The sequence below is a fragment of the Ailuropoda melanoleuca genome, chromosome 6, assembly GCF_002007445.2.
Source record: "Ailuropoda melanoleuca isolate Jingjing chromosome 6, ASM200744v2, whole genome shotgun sequence".
Lineage (NCBI taxonomy): Eukaryota > Metazoa > Chordata > Mammalia > Carnivora > Ursidae > Ailuropoda > Ailuropoda melanoleuca.
The window spans coordinates 23,302,278-23,319,203 of NC_048223.1; positions in this window are offsets into that span (position 1 = coordinate 23,302,278).

The following is a 16,926-nucleotide window of genomic DNA, read 5'->3' on the forward strand; positions in this document are numbered from 1 at the left end:
ATTTTCACTTTTATTCTGACTTATATAGGATGCCTTTGGAATAACATGATTTGACATATTTTGACAGGTTTACTATGACCGATGCATGGAAAGTGGATAAAAGGAAGCAAGGGAAGACACAAGGTGAGCATTTAGGAAGACTTTGTGATAATCTAGAGAAGAAATGGTGGCTTGGATCAGGAGAAGCAGTGGAGGTGGCAAAACGTGGTCAGAGTCTGACTGTATGTCCAAATAGGTTGATAGGGTTTGCTGTGGGTTGTTGAAAAGGCGATAGAAGAGAATTAAAAAGCTAATGGATTACGGAAGATTCAGGGACTGAGCAATTAAAAGGTTGGGATTTCCACTAACTGATATGAGAAAGGCTGTGGAAGAGCATGCTTTGGGTGGGGATTAGGAGATGGTCAGTGTGGGGCATCGTAGTTGAAGATTCTATTATATATTCAAGTGAAAATGTTTATAGAAGTTTGGCTATATAGGTCTGCAGTTCAGGGGAGAAGTTTGGGCTTTATATTTAAATTTGGAAGTCATCATTTTATAGATGGTAATTTAATCCATGAGGCCAGATGATATCTTCAAGGAGTATACTCCTTTGGAGGAAGAGAAGAGGGTCAACACTGAGACCTGGGACATTATAAGAGCAAGGGGCCAAACACATGGGTTCTTGATGACTGAATATTTGTTGAAAATGTAACAATTTGTTGAATGAGTATTTGTTAACATATGAATGATATTTGATAGAAGGTTATTTATTTTAAGCCTGAGTTTGCCTTTGTCTGATATATCACCACCCACTGTTAAAACAGTTTGAAAAGGAAAGAAATAAGTAATTGGTCTATATGAGAACAAATGCCTAGTTCAATTAATCCATGTAGTCTTTTGATTAATTTTTTAGATTGTGTAGACACTGCTATAAACTCATAAATCATTTTTATTCCTAGATTCTCACTGGATGTTTCCATTGAAATTAAATGCCCAGGGACCTTAGTCTGGAAAAGGAATTGTCTATAAGAAAAGAAGAAAAGAAGTGCTAACAGTGAGCTAAGAATAAAAAAATAAAAAACTAAAAAACTATTAGTACTATGATATTCCAAAATTCTATCTAACTGAATTTCTTTGTCTTTGGAGACACCCAATAAATCCCTTCTATACATGGTCCTATCTATTCTGATAGTCCGTTAATAGGAGCTCTTTTACAATATGTAGTAACTAGCATTGGGAACCCTCTTGGAATTCTTACCTCAGAGCTTGTGGCCTATGCATCTTTATTTACTCAACATATTGGGTACTGGGTATTCATGTGCCAAGTACTATTCTAGGTGCTCAAGGCACATTGATGAAATTACAGAAATCTCTGTCTACAAGGAGCTTACATTCTAGGGGCTTCTGCCTATCAGCTTCTCTACTACAATTTGGAACATCTTTCACTTTTCTCCATGCAGAGGAAAGGACCTAAAATTTCCTTCATCTCATTCATTCATTCATTGGTTACAGTTTATTGCTTCTTTCCCCCCTGTACAATGGACATGAGGGAAAGGGCATGTCTACCATGTTCATGCTGTGTCTACTGTCTAAACAGGAGCAGGTATGCAATAAATATTTGTTGAGTAAGTAAGCATTTCAAAAGTCTTTTACTTCTAGATGATGCTCTATCTTGATACCATTTTGTATTCCCCTTTGTCTAAATACTTACATTCACCACCCAAAACTGCTCGGATATTTTGTTCTCTAAGAAGTCTTCCCTGGGCTTATTTATGTCTGACTCATGTGTTCCCCTAATGAGCACTCACACATTCTTTAGAGAAATCCATTACAGTATTTATCAGATTGGCTTTCAGTGACCTTTCCAATTGTCAATATCCCCAAGCAGAATGAAGGCTTCTTTGGGGTCACAGAAAAAAAGTGAAATATATGTTGATTCCTTGAATGTTTTAACATACTCCAGAACACAGCAAAAATGTATGTCAGGGACATGTCCTATTGGGTTAGTGACTAGAGTATGCCATTAACATCAAACATTGCCCATGATTTAGGAAGCAGCAAACTTTGCTGTGGTTGGAAACAAGGATCAGAAAAGGAAGAGACATTAAGAGTGACCTTAGGCTAGAGAAATCCCAAAAATCTGAGGAAAGGCCAGTTGAGAACAGAATGGCTGACCAGCTATCAGGCAAGATAGAGATCAGAAGTGTTGTGGGCAAGTCAGGAGGCTGGTATGGGAGGCAAGTACCAGAGTCAAGAACAGAAGTTTTTTGTTTGTTTGTTTTTTAAAGATTTATTTATTTATTTGAGAAAAAGGGAGAGAGAGAGCACAAGTGAGAATAGCAGAGGGAGAGGGAGAGAGAATCTCGAGCAGACTCAGCACTGAGCATACCTGGGGCTCAATGTGGGGCTCAATCTCACAACCCCAAGATCAGGATTGAGCCAAAACCAAGAGTCAGGCACTCAACCAGCTGTGCCTCCCAGGCACCCCAAGAACAGAAGAGAGTTTAAGCAGAGAGTGATTCAGGGGAAACTAGTCAACCCCCTAGCTGTTCTTACAGGTGGCTTTTATTAGTGCATTTGCCCTGATTGATTAATAGTTCTGCTTCCCTTATAACAGGAAGTATCACTAGCTTCCTTTCTGAAGGCTCTCAGACTATTATTTCCCTGCCATGTTTCCTTTCTTTATCTTTTCCTCCCAAAGTCATTCAAGAAGTTGTTTATATTTTCATCTAGTTTTCTTTCTTTTTTTATAAAGTTACTTTGCATCTATGTAGATACTATCTCCAAAAACTGAGGGACAACACATCGTAAGTTTATAAGTCCCTCACCACCTCATTGGTGCCTCACTAAAAGGAAGTGAGATCATAATAACTATTATCATCATCACTGGCAAAAAAAATTAAAAGTAGAGATCCTAAATGACAAAGCACTGAACTCTAATATTTAAGTTACCACACTGCTCTGAGAAGCATTTGGTATCTTATTTAAGGAGATGAAGTATATATCCAAAAATACAAGTAAAAACAAAGGTAACATAAGGTAAATGACAAATGAACAATGTAGGACATGCATGTAAAGTTTTGGTAAAAGATAAAATTGTGATGGCTTCAGGTAAACCTGGAAAACTACAGAGAATTAGAACCTGAACTTGGTCTTCAGTATCAGTTCAGATTGATTAAATGCATAAAAAGTTGGAAAATGACATAAAACAAGGGTGGGATTGTGAATGATACGTCTGGGAGAACAAGAACAAATTAGAGTATTAAAGAGCAAGTTTCATAAAAGATTTCCATGCAAAGTAAATTTGGAGAGGGAAACACAGAGGTCCTTTTGGATGTGATCTCACATTCCAGGTTAAAGGGTTTTAATTTTATTTGACAGATAATGTAGAAAGTGTTTGCTGAATGAATACATGAATGAGCCTCAAAGTGTTTCCAAGGACAGAAATATAATAATATGCCTCCTCCAAAGACATTTGGCAACACAATAACATGAGTTAATATATCTTGTATAGCAGGTTGAAAGATCTTATACACTCCAGAGGTTTCCAATTTTTCTTAAAATAAAATTCACTTATGGTTCCTGGGCAACTATTTGAGAATCAGCCCTCTCCCCATCCAGCCCCACAACAAATGTGCTTACAAACAAAATGGAAGAAGAAAACAGCATCGTATTGAATTTCTTCTTTTGCTTTAAAAAAAAAAAAAAAAGATCCTTCAAGATAAATTGAGAACAGCTCTAGTAAATTTGGATGCTTTAGGTCATGGACATTCCATTTTTATATATACTGTGATAATAACTATATAGAGTGAGCAGAGAGACAGTACAGCTCTGCCCCAATGTTGCAAGAATTCACAAAGTAATTGAAAGTGTTTCCAAGTGTGCATAATTCTGTGCCTCCAGTCAAATACAGTAGATGGAAATTTGTTTGGCTTCCTCTGTCAAAATGTCTAAAACACATAAAGGAAATGTGTAAATGGAAAACAAAATATTACAGTTTCAACATTCTTTTAATTATATCTCAATTTCAATCTTGGTTTTGCTCAAACATACTAATAATCCTAAGGGCTCATCTCTGATTCTTTTGGTGGATAAAATGACCGAATGTGATTTTTACCCTTGACTCAAAAGTGTCAGTTCTGGAAATCTACAGTATTTGTCACCATGAATACCATTTAACTGCAGCAGTACCCAAAGGAACTCTGCACAGCCACACGTGAATAGGGCTGGAGGAACTTAATTAATCTTGCTGTCACTTCCATGATGCTTTTCATTAGTTTTGCTGCTATCTGATCAACTGGCCTTCTCTGTATTGGAAATGGCTATCCATAGCTTCTTGTGAAAGAATTTTCAAAAGGTAAACAAAGACCCACCTTTGTGGTAGGGAGCTTTTATGCAGTGGACATTATTATTACTACTGTAATATGGAGGTAACCCTCACATTTTATGTCTAAGTTATAAAAACACAGGAAACATAAATACCTCTTCTGTCCTCATCAGGGAAATTGTTTTAAAATCTATACATAGATTATGTATTTGATATAAAAGGTCTTTATGACCTTTCATGAATACTGATGCTTAGTGCATTTTCTGGAACTACACTAAATATAGAATGTAATTCATAAGAAATCTAGACTTTTTCACTGACCCCTGGTAAGCAGATGAGGTGAAAGTTGGATATAATGATGGAACAAAAGAACTGATAACCCAATGATAGTATCAGCTCTCTCTGTCATATTTTTGAAAGATTGGTTTAATATATGTATATGTCAAATATAATTTTATTTACATGCATTACTTTTGCATTATTTTTTTCAATGCTGACCATAGTTTAATTTGCTAAAAAAACTGGAACAATTTTATAAAATGTTATCACAGTTTGACTATATAAAAGTCAATTCATGCCTATGGGATAGCCACGGAGATTTAGAAAAAGAACTTACTGAGAGCCAACATACATGGCAGTCTCTGATGCAGAAATACAAGACTGCAATGTGTCCCTTTTCCTCATGTGTGGAAGCCAATCTCCAAAAGAGTCCCCAGCAATTCTTATTTCCTAGTATTCACACTCTTGTGTAGTCCCTTCACACTTTGAATAGAGCTGAACTGTGTAACAAATAGGATGTTGTGGAATTGACCAAGTGTGACATTCAAGATTAGGTCATAAAAGACAAAGTGGGTTCTGTTTCTCTCTCTTAAATCACACACCCTAGGAAAAGTGAGCTGCCACGCTGTGAGGACAACCATGTGAAACCCTATGAAGAAGTACACGTGGTGTGGAACTGAGATTTCCAGTCAACATCGAGCAACAACTTGGCGAACATCTGAGTAAGCCACCTTGGAAGTAGATCCTTCAACTTAAGTCAAGTCTTCAGATGCCTACAGCCATGAACAACATTTTAAATGCAACTCGTGGAAGACTCCAATACCCAACAGAGCAACTTTGAGATTCCTGACGCATAGCAACTGTGTGAGATGATAAATATTTATTGTTGTTTTAGCTTCTAAATTTGAGGTAATTTTCTTGTATGCAGCGATAGATAACTAATGCATCATAGCCTGAGTTTATAACTTAAAATTATGGCAATGTGACGTAAACCTCAGTTGAGACAGACTTAGACATATGGCCTTGAAGAGGTGTATATTCCTTTGGGTCTTGGTTTTGGTATTTAGGTTTTGAGTTTTTTCTTTTTCTTTTAGAGAGAGAGAGAGCTTGTGCACACATGAGCTTGGGCGGGGGAGGGACAGAAGGAGAGAGAAAGAGAGAATCTTAAGCAGGCTTTGTTCAGTGTGGAGCCTGACACAGGGCTTGATCTCACAACTCTGAGTTCATAACCTGAGCTGAAATCAAGAGTCAGAAGCTTAACTGATGGAGCCACCCAGGTGCCCAGGGTCCTGGTTTCTTAATTCAAGAAATGATGGTATAGGAATGAGTGAGGGTCACCAATGTAAGATCCTTTAGGGAGAGGTGAGGGAAGTCACACAGCTGCATGGAGTGAGCTAGATATACATTTATAGAGAGCATTAGAGACTTTAGAGGATTGAAGAGTATCAACTAACAAGGGAGGATCTTACTTCACTTCAATTGACAGTATGCCATGAGGAAATGTTGCCAGATTCTTCAATTTTTTTCCACTTCTTACTTTCTATGACTAAAACATTACACATTTTATAAAAATTTCATGTAACTTCAACTTGAAGCCATTGATTAAATCTATGATTGAAACATTATCTTCTTTCTTGAATTTTCCAGTATCTTCAGAATTTTATTCAAAGACCTCTGCTATTATATTCATCTGTTCCATCCTACTTCCCTTCCCTCGCTATCTCTATCCTTCTCTAACTCACAAACTTCTACCGTCCATTTACCAACACATAATGCTCTCCTCTTAACCTATCAGGCTCTTCTCCACACTTTCTTAGCCTGTTGAAATCTATCAGGCTCTTCTCCACACTTTCTTAGCCTACTTGTCCTTGATGGTCCACTCACATGACATCCTCCCCCTAGGAGGCTTTGCTTGATTGTCAGTCACAATTAGTGATTGCTTTTCTTATACTTCAAGAGTAATGTTCTTTATCTCTTGAGTCCTACTAGGCATGTCTCCCTATTTATAATGTGAAATCTCATTTGCTAAAATTAATGTCTCATTAATTTTATTGTCCCCGGGCATTTTTATGATGTCCATCTGCAACGTGCCATCCAGATCTCCCTAAAATGAAAGACTGCTGCTCGCTGCTAGGAGTGCTGTAGACATATGTCTTTCAACTGTCAGCTCCTTTAGGTACACTCTCACCTGCTGGGAATTGCACTTCCACGGTTTCACACCTTTGTAGTGAACTTTATCCAATGGTCAAGGCAAGAGTAAAAAGGCCTGGTCATCTCAGACCAACTTAGGACAACTTAGTCAAGTTGGACCACTCAACCTCTAAGCATCCAGGGATGACTTTGGCCCTACATCACAGCTCAACTTCCTCTCCTCACCCCAATTCCTCTTCTCCCTTCCAAGTGCTGACCTAGAGCATTCTCTAGTAAGCATCCTTCATGCCAACCTTCATCTCAGTCCGCTTCCCAGAGAATCCATCCCTGTGACACTGTCACTGAGCAGATACTCAGTAAATGCCTGGTGGCATCGATTTAAGTCCCACATCCCTGTAGACAAAAAAGACTAATTTCCCAAAGACAGTATGGTCTATCACCAAGAAGCCTTGAAGGTGTTGGGTGATTTTGAAAGAAAGCCCACCTTTTTCCCAGAAATTCATTGATTTTGGAATTAATGTGAGGAAAAGAAAGCCCTGAATTTAAATGAATGTACCGGTCCGTGTACTCTGTCTGAGTAATGGTGATGGCTCGGAGCTGTCAGGTCTGCCAGGAGATATTCAATCATGATGCTCTCTTCCTTCTCTTCAACAAAGGTAATCACTCAGCATTTTATCTTTTCTGGAAGGTGTCATTACTTTGAAAAGACAATAAAAGTCTCACAAGGGTTTCTATGTAGCAGAAAATTTTCAAGAGAAAAAAAAAAACTAAAGGAGAAAAAGACCCTAGTTAATTTAAGCATGAAAAAATACATTAGCTTGGAGGAAATTTCATAATTTTGAAGTATAATACTTCCTGAAAAATCCTTTCAAACTGAGTAATTTATCATGTTCTTTAGAGCCTGTATTACATAACATATATCTTTTAAAATTTACATCGTTTTACTTAAACAACCAGACCATTTTTTTTTCTGGAGGAAAGCAAAAATTTGCCTTAGAAAAATCTATGATGCAGAGATAAATGTGAGGGAATCTACCTAACGAAACTATCAACCATAAGGCCTTCTTAACCTCTGACTACATGTTACCAACAACAGAGCATAGACATAAACCAAGTGGTTTGTCACCTATTTTCAAGTCCAATGCTTAATCTAGAAGTCATTTAAGTGTTTTCATTTATTCACTAATTTGACAAATATTCATTGACACCCCCTTTGTCCAGCACTATGCTTGGGACTAGGGATACAGGAATGTGCAAAACACATATTGTCCTTGTCTTCATAGAACTTAACAGTGTTCCAAAGAATGGAAAATTATAATGGAAGGTGGATCAATGGCTGCAATAATCTTTTGAGATGGGCAGAAAGGGTAGAGAAGGGCAGTCAGAGAGGTTAGAGAAAGGACTTTTGAAAATGAAACATCTAAGTTGAAGAGGGCAGAAAATTTGTAATGAATCAGATAAAAATAAGGCATATTTAATAGCATGAACAAAGGCCCCAAAGAGAAAGGTATGGGGATAAGAGCTAAGAGAAGTTCAATAAAGAGAAGCAGGGTAAAGTGGTATAAAATTGGATAGGACTGGTAGCTTGGAGGCAATCATGACCTGCAACAAAGTTTGGAAAACTACAAAGGCTTTACACAAGAAAGTGATGAACCATATGATTATAGATTCAAAAGCTACTAGAATAGTTTAACACTAACTAACCTGTGGCCTATGGCAAAGCTCCCATATAATCATGTGACACTCTGAAAAGTATATGCAGTAAATGCTATAAATCTCTGGTACAAGGCACAGTTCTCCTTGCTCAGGTTTTCTGTCTATATGCCACCCAATGAAACATAGCAGTCAAGAAAAGGAAAAAAAAAAAAGTAAGAAAGAAAAATATGTCTTGCATGGCTGGCCTTGTCTAGTTGGGAATCAACAATTCAACCAGTTTCAGTGTAAATCAGGTTTTTTAGCTGTCATCGAAGCTGAGCATTGAATAAAAGAATGAAAACTGAATGGTGGATTGTTTGACAATTGACCCAGATTAGCCTTCAAATGATGGGAGTCAGTGTGTTGGCTAGATTGAATTCTGTGCCACACAAATACTGGCACTGAAATTTTATACATATATACACACATATATCATATACATGTTTGTATATATAAACACACACACACACACATATATGTATGATTCATGGAAGAAAATGGAGACAATGAAACTTCAAGGAATATGCCATAAATTTTTATGTTTATATGCAAGGTGTGGTATAAGTTTACATTTCTGGCTCCCAAACCCAATTTTTTTCAAGTGTTCAATTCTCTCCTGCTTGCATATTTTCTAAATAACTTCTGTCATATTATGGGTGGCCCTGTTTTTTGAAGATCTTGACCACTGAAGAGTATTCTTAGATTACCATTACCTATAGTTGCCTCAAAGAAATAAAACCTTAGATATTTGCAGTGGCCAGAAGTGTCTTGTTCTTCTCTACAGTTTGAAAAATTAGTGTTTTTCTAATAACAGTAATATTTTCACAACATAAGCTATTTATTGCATTTATTTCAGAAAAATAAAAGCAGCCATTTCCAACAGGTTATACACGTATAACATCCACACACTGTATATATGTAATGTGAGTATGTGAGATTTTACTGTCTCACTTTCTCAGGACTCAATCTTGATGGGAAATATAGGGTACTTTGACAGATTTCAGGGTATCTGCCAAGCCATCCTCCTCTCTGGGGAAATTCTTTTTTCATATGAAATATTCAGGGTTTACTGACCCTTGGACATGACTGATTTGATTAGGGTGGCCTCTGAATAGGATTTTCTGAGACCTATGACTTGTATGACCTAGCTTGAAAAGATGAACTGAGACGATCATGTTTGTTCTTGAAAACATAAACTAAGAGATAGAGAAGGAACTTACCAATTGGTGATGGGTCCTGGAACTAGAAGGTCATACAGACTCAGGTCACACAGATTCATATGCAAGATGAATAAGCACAAGAAGGCAGAAAAGGGGAAGAAAAAGAGACAGAGAAGAGTTCCCATGATGGATGCTGGGTGGAGAGAGAGGCACATTCTTTCTTACAGGTTGACTTTGATAATTTGATGGTTTCTTTTCCCATGCACCTTTCCAATAATCTCACCATCCCACCGACCCACTCATCCCCAGGCAACTTTCATAAGACTCTCTTCCTCCAGTAGTAGGATCTTTTATTACACCTTCAGTTAATTAGAAGAGACTCAGCAGAGTCAAGGGCAGGAGGAGTCATGTTAAGTATTGTTTACTAGCCTTTGACTACCTCTCCTAAACAAGAGAACACAAGATGGCAGCATTGTGAGGAAGGGAAAGAAGAAAGAGTGGATCATGCTGGGGGGAATTCAGGGCTTTCAGGAAGTGAACTAAGAGTAGTTATGGGATTAATAATAATTAATAATTGATTCCGGCTTTTCTAATCAAAGATGTATTCTCTTCCAACACAGTAAAGGTTTTTGACTCTTAATGTGGTATGTAGCCTGTATTCCTTATATTTTTACATATTGTGTTCCCGATAATCAAAACCTCTTTTATTAATAAAGTGATAAAGAGCATTGATTTTTGTCCGCCAGATAATTTCCTATCTGTTATGGATGAGAGATGTGCTATTGAAGTATTAGGACCCTAATTCATGACTTTGGTCTATGTATTGAGGCATGGTCAGCAAACTTTCTAGAGATGAATTTGTGTTTTAATGAAGTGTAGGAGTGTAGCACATCATTGGCCATAAGTAACATGGATTCATTGATTCTTTTTTTCAATTTCTGGTAGTTCACAATAAATCTGCTATGAGATGCAAATCTCAGGGGAGGTCTTGCAGGAGAACAGAGAAAATTTTATTAAACGACTATAGAACATCAGTTATGGGATGGAGGATGACAGAGAATTAAATAGTAAAGACAAGAAGAGCAAGTAAAGTAGAATAGTTGAAATTTAGAAGACAGTATATTAAGTCGAATAAAAGTAGAATGAAAGGATACAATGAGCTAGAAGGCAGGGTAAAGCAGTGAGATCCTTGAGGTCAAAAACACATAGTCAAAATTGTATTCACTAGAAATATAATTTCGACTTGAACCGATGTACTTGAAAGGATTTGTGGCTATGGGTAAGGAGGACAGCCAGATTAGGTTCTCTTAATATAAATCTTACCTAATCCAGTACTTGATTCAAGTTATGGGCTCAATGATCATATATAATGTAGCTATCAAATACAAGATCTTTTCAAATCCAATCTTTTCTTTTTACTCATGGAAAGTAAAGAATGTGTGTACAAACACCCCCCCACACACACACACATACCCTAGATACTATCAAAGCCTACACTGAAACAGAATTTAGTCGCAAATATTGTCAGTTGAAAGTCTTACAGAATTCATAGAGGAATACTAGAATAGTTCTGGACAGCTACCTTTAAACAAGACTGAGGCTACGCATGTTTCTTAGGCTTATACAATTATTCTACAAAATCCAATGACTGATATGCCATTGTTCCCTATCTAAGACTTTCTCCCTTTCCTAATATCATTTATCTGAAGATCAAAAGTATTAGTTAGATAATCAGTTGTCCTTAGGGAACTTAACATTAGAGCAAAGGGAGATGGAAAGACTTATGGGTAAATCCAGGCCACAGGGAAGTCCTCATTAAAACTCCTATCTTAGGTCCCCAATGTTTATGCCATTAAAATTTAGTGCCCCACTCATATGGGACAGTGCTGTACAGATATTGCCAAGATTGAGACACATATTTACTGTTATTTATCATCAAAAGTCCTATGGAACTGCTTTATTCCCAAACCTGGTTTTACAGTGTTCAGTTGTAGAAATGCTGTATATCTTTTTTTTTTTTTTAAAGATTTTATTTATTTATTTGACAGAGAGAGACAGCCAGCAAGAGAGGGAACACAAGCAGGAGGAGTGGGAGAGGAAGAAGCAGGCTCCCAGCAGAGGAGCCTGATGTGGGGCTCGATCCCAGAACACCAAGATCACGCCCTGAGCCGAAGGCAGGCGCTTAACGACTGAGCCACCCAGGCGCCCCGAAATGCTGTATATCTTAATTAAGGTGATGGTTAAATGGGTATGTTTGTCAAACTAATCAAACTTTAAATTTAAGAACTGTGTTTTTATTAAATATAAATCATATTCCAAAAAAAGAGAAATGGAAAAATAAATGGTAAATGCATATACATGCAGGAAAGAATAGGATGACTAAAACAAAAGGTTGAAAGAGTTAGCAATGAGATATGGTCAGAAAATTTAAAAAATAATAAAAATTAACCTTAAATATCTAACAGGCTTGAACCAAGATTGTTACAACACCAAGAACAATGGGCCTCTTGGGCTTGCTGATAAAGCAGAGTGTTATAGAAAAGAGAGCATGGGTTGGGAGTAATACTGACCTAGGACTGAATCCAAGCATTGCCACTCAGCAGCTATGTGACCCCATGAAAGTCACTTAACCTTTTGAGATTCTCTTTCATCATCTGTAAATGGGATAATAATCCCTACTTTGCTTTGTGGTTTTGAATAGTTGGCTCATACAGGAATTTAATAAATAGCTGCTATCATCATTATCATCCATCATCTTAATGTCTTAATATTAATTTCTGTAAATTTAAAATATAGCTATATTAATATTAAAAGAAATGCACTATTTTGTGCTTTTATGCCTGGCAATTTCAGGCTTCTTTAGTCTTATCTTCCCTATAGTGGGTTTTTCCCATTAAAAATGAGTCAAAAAGAAGTAATACCTTTAAAAAGAGAGGCCAATGGGACATTGTAATGCAAGCACGCAAGGGACAGAGGAAGTGGAGTCCCAGTTTCATGGTATTACAAAGCCCAGAGACTAGTTAAAAGGAAACAATAATTCCCAAGAAGGATCTCATAGTAGGTACAGCGACGGAGATAAGTGGACTGATGGGAGAAATACTAAAGAGATCTCGACTAAGTAGACAGATGTTGATGGGTGGTGGTGGGTTGATGAAGGGGTGGGTATGATTAATAATAACTTAGGGTTTTGACTTCTTTAGATCAGTGACTGTTCTTGATAGAGGTACTTGGGGAACTTTGAAGAAGCCCAGTTTAAGGAGCAAAGGTAACAGATTTGGATAAGATCTTTGTGTTACTTTGAAACAAGGAAATGGAAATGACATTAGGCAGTTGAAGAAAAGGTCTGAAACTGAGCAGAAGGATTTAGGCGGTCTTCTGTATGCTGGTAAATGTTGTAACAACTGGCTTTTTAGGGAAACAAAGCCCTGATTTGTAGCCTTTGCCAATATCCATGGTTTAGATATTCCCACCAAGACACCAATTTCATGGTATAATACAACCAGCATAGCTTCAGAAGAGATGTGCACAGCTGGTTCCTGCAAGGGGTGCAAGCCAGCTCCATCTCATAATGGGTGATTCAAGAAGCAGGAAGTAATCAAAGGTGTAAGTATCCATGGAAATGGAAAGTGGAGTAAATTTCTCTGGAGGAGTGGCTTTTGCATTTCCTCTGCTTCTGTTTCACCTGTTTCCTTTTGCATGAACTCTTTCATGCAGGGTTGCTTCATAGTTGCAGGAAGAATTGGCATCCGTTCCTTACATCATCTTGGAGCTTTCACTATTGGTAGCTACAACACCTGCTATGTTACAAGGGCATCTGAAGGTGACAGTAAATGAAGAATAGCTTCTACTTACTAAAAAGGGTGGGGAGGGGGAATGATAAGGGCAGAGGAAACTGCTTTTATGGCTCTACTATTCCAAAAGTAATCTAAGTTTTCAATGAACCTATTTCTACCTGTCTGATGTTAAACTACCTCTGGCTATCTCCTTCAGGAAAGATAATGTTGTATGTTATCTGATTTCCAAATTCAAATCTTCTATAATTTTATCATGACTCTTTAGATATTTGTGCATTGTCTCCTCTTCCATATATGTTCACATCCCCAGAATTTTTTTTTAAGACAAGGGGTATTTTTTAAAAGATTTTATTTAAGAAAGAGAGTGAGAGAGCACACTCAGGGGGAACAGCAGAGGGAGAGCGACAAGCAGACTCCCTGCTGAGCCAAGAGCCTGATGCAGGGCTCGATCCCGGACCCTGGGATCATGACCTGAGCCAAAGGCAGATGCTTAACCAACTGAGCCACCCAGGCACACACCCCCCCCCCAGAAATGTTTATACTAGAATATTTGGAGTTTTCAGTGACAAGGGAATAATTAATCATTTTTTATTGATATAAGGAAATGGTTCTAGAGTATATTTTTGGATTATCTAAGCCAAAAATAATATACATTCCCTTCTAAAGTTCATTTTTTTAGTGGTACTTTTCACTAATTATAAAATTATGACACCTTCTTGTTAAAGAACTTGGAAAATTCAGAAAAAAGAAGTATCCATAATCCCATATAAAAATATTACTAATAGTATTTCTTTTCAGATAGTCAACTAGTATACAGTTTATATACATGATGGTATGTTTTGCTTATATATTAAATATGTGAGAGTATTTCTTCACGTTTTGAAATTATGTTTGGTATTACACTATCAACATCTTCCCCATGTCATTAAAACTCTGCAAGATATAATCCTAATTGTTGAACAATATCCTCTGTTATGAGTGTATCATATGTATTTAAATTTTGTTTTAATTTTGGACACTTCAATGGTTTCCAAGTTTTCACTATTATAAATGGAATGGCAATGGATATCCCCTTCCATTAGTTTTTATGCTTATTACTCACTGCTTCCTTGGATAAAATCCTAGAAATGCAATTACTGGGTTAAAGGGTAAAATTGCAGCAAGGAATTTTGGTACATAGTGTCCAAGTGTGCTATCAAATGATTGTACCAATTTACAACCACATCAGCACTGTATGTGAGGATCTATTTTCACTCCACCATTGCCAGCATTGAATATTATCTTTAAAAAAGGAAATAAAAATCTGTGTGTATGTTTGTGTGTGTGTATGTATGCATATCCTATTTTATAAGAAATAACTAGTACTTCATTCTTAGTTACATCTATTTTTCTTTTTTTTTTTTTAAGATTTTATTTATTTATTTTGACAGAGACAGCCAGCGAGAGAGGGAACACAAGCAGGGGGAGCGGGAGAGGAAGAAGCAGGCCCCTAGCAGAGGAGCCTGATGTGGGGCTCAATCCCAGAACGCTGGGATCACGCCCTGAGCCAAAGGCAGACGCTTAACGACTGCACCAACCAGGCGCCCCTACATTTAGTTTTCTTTTATTAAGATAGGTTAATGTTTTTAGGAGGAATGTGTATGTGTGTGAATGTCTCTTCCGATCTTTTGCTCATTTTTCTATTGATGTTTAGCATTTTACCTTACCCAAGGAATTTGATGCAGTTTAGAGGTAACTGAAATAATAAACTTTATTTGAGCTTCTGGAAATATAATTTCTAGATAGAGCATTAGCAGTTACCATAAAACGGAAAATAAAGCTAAACTATGAAAATGATGTTTACAAATCATAATTACACAAAGCAAAAAGAAACATTATCCCTTACAGCTATTAGAACCCCATGAGAAAGGTGCATTTGCTACCACTTTGGACATATAGAAGGTGTTTTCTTCTGTCCATGGGTGCAGTTGGATTTTAGAGTGAAGACAAGATTCAGAAGGGTTCCCAGGTCCCTTTCCATCACTGCTGAACAGAATTGCAGTGGCATCACTGCTGAACAGAATTGCAGTGGCATCCCTGCAAACAATTGCTGTGAGCTTTAGATATGATTTTCTAATTCCTCCTTGGCCCCCAAACATGCTACTTCCTCAGTCTTTTCACCACATGGGATCATGTTGCCAATAATGTCTTTGGGATAAATTTGAATTCATCAGGCTTGAATTTAATTACATTATGTAAACTAGAAAATGTCCCCAGTAGGCTTGGAGGGAACAGCTTCTGTATGCAATTGCAACGTCCTGTTTTGTTTAAAATATTTGCATTTTGATAAATCCACTGACTCCAAACCCTTTTTTGATCTTTGTCAGGAACTCATTTTCATCACATCAGTCCAAATTTACTTTTTTTCTTTAATACATATTTGCAAAATTTTGCATAAGTTCTTTCCTTCTGGTCCACATCCTCCCCAAATGCCTCTCTCTTTACCCTGGTTGGGGCAGGACAGTGAGAGGAGATAGACAAAAGAATCATTTTCATGAGTTATCCCAGCACCACAGAAGCTGACAAATACTCATCAGCTTCTGAATAGAGAATATTCTTAGTGCATAGGAAGAAAGGCTTTCAAAGTAATCAAACAGGGAAAGAGGGATCATTTGAAACACCACATGGACTCCATGCATGGACTCCACATATGACGTCCATGAACTTGTGCATAGGGATCCCCCATTGTAGACTGCATCATTGGCTCTAAATTTTCATCTGTCCCCATCTCCATGCCCTTTGCCATGTAACTATGTAGTTCCTGCCTCTAATGGGCATATTATATTTCAACCTCCTCCTTACATTGGGCTTGGCTTTGTGACCAATATTAATTAATAGGATGAGGTATGCCATATTTGAACTTAGCACTCTTACTCCTCTGGTATCACTATGAGAAGAACCTACCCTGGCAGCTTGCTGGTCCAAGGAGAATGAGGGGCATGTGGAAGGGAGACAACCCACCTAGCTTCAAACCTGTAGTGAGAAACAGAGCCACTCAGCAATCACACCCTGAAGCAAACGTATTCAGCTGAGCCAAGCCTAGATCAGCTAAACCCCAGCTGATATACAGCATGTGTCAAAAAATGAAGATAATAAGCAATTGCTGTTTTGAGTCAATGAGTCCTGGGATGGTTTGTTAAACAGCAATCACAAACTAATACAATACCTTTCGAAATGTTAGCAACTTACAACTTACACGCTCGATGCAAAAATTAAAAAGTTTAAAAACTCCTCAGGTGGGAAGAAAACCAATCGGCACCCTTCATTTGGGAACGGTGATGTCCAACTTCCTCATATTCTTGTTTACAGATCCTGAGATGTACCTCCCACTAGAAGCATTTCTACTTGTTGGCTTTTAAGGAAACATTTCTCACGACAAATACACCTTTATCCCCCCCACAGAACACCTAGTCATTGCTCTTCAAAGCTGCTCCCAACTACTTCACGTTTTTCCTACACACAGAGATGCAAAGAGCCTGAGTGAAAGGTGGTGATGGTTGAG